Source organism: Opisthorchis viverrini (assembly GCF_000715545.1).
Source record: "Opisthorchis viverrini unplaced genomic scaffold opera_v5_14, whole genome shotgun sequence".
NCBI classification, from domain to species: Eukaryota; Metazoa; Platyhelminthes; class Trematoda; order Opisthorchiida; family Opisthorchiidae; genus Opisthorchis; species Opisthorchis viverrini.
This window is the reverse complement of record NW_008751670.1, coordinates 1,314,527-1,315,780: the sequence shown is the minus strand read 5'-3', so window position 1 is coordinate 1,315,780 and position 1,254 is coordinate 1,314,527.

Below are 1,254 nucleotides of genomic sequence, written 5' to 3'. Positions count from 1 at the left end.
CAAATTATACCAAGCTATAAAGCCCAATGAAACTGGACAACATATCATATCACATCATTTCCATGGTCTCACCAGTTATTCACAATACAAAAAAGTTAAAATGTTTGCCGCAATACACTACTCATAAGGCCACTGAAAATTCCTTGACAGCCCACGACATTAGTGGTCTATCAGTTAGGAGCAGTCCCCGAGTTTCCGTCAACCTTATTTTCTACTTGAACCCAAACATCACAAATCAGAGATTCAGCTGGGTTCCAGGCGAGTCTCTGGCACAACTAAGTTTGTTTGCAAATGAGTGTATTTTGTTAAAATGTTTGTTTTCCCGTCTATTTGGAAGTGGAAATTGGTGAGAAAAGACGGTAGGTGTCAGGTAGATGAAAATCGTCTAGAACCGATCGAGGAGTATCTGCTTCAGAAAAGTTTGAAGAACAATCGGTGGCTTTGTTGCCAGAGGGAGCGAGATGGCCCAAATGGTTAGAGCGCGAATTTACTAACCCGAAGGTACGTGGTTCGAACCCGACATCTGCCTCTCGACTTCCCCTGTCTAGGCGTGGGCAACCTGGCAGTATCCAAGCCCTCGTTCTTCCTTCGGGTGGCATCGCAGCTAGGCATCGGAAGGGTGTTACAGCTGAACAATTTTTTATTTTGTTGCCAGACGACAGTTCGCTTACAATACAAACACATCATCAGGCCAAATGACTAGGTTAGAAGCTGGAGGAGAACCAGCCGGTAATATTGTTTCCAAATGACAGGACACTTACCTGATAAGTTCCACGGCTACTTGGCGGCATGGATAATGGAATCATCCAGTTGGAACGTTGTAAGCTATTCCGAGTTTTCTGTCCAATCAGCTTTTGTACTAGAGGGGTGTCGACGTGAAAGAGAGTAAAACACATGTTTGATGCAAACATTCTATGAAACACATCAGGTGCTCAATTCTGAAATGCGGGGCCCTATTTTAGCCAGTTCTCATCCAGTCGAGTTTGCGAACACACATCTCTTAGGAATTTCTTGCAGCCGAAGGTAAATAAATAAATTCCTGATTCGGAGAGGTCCAACTTCCTTTCTATAAATTACTAGGATCAATAAAGGAAACTACTCACAAGGTTGCTGAAAACTCTTCGACAGCCCACGATCAGTTTCGCCCTTCCACTTTGGGCTCATCAGGTAGGCGCAGTCCCCGAGTTTCCGTCAACCCTACGTTCTACTTGGAACCAAATTGCACTGGTTTTCGAGAAATACACTCATTTGCAA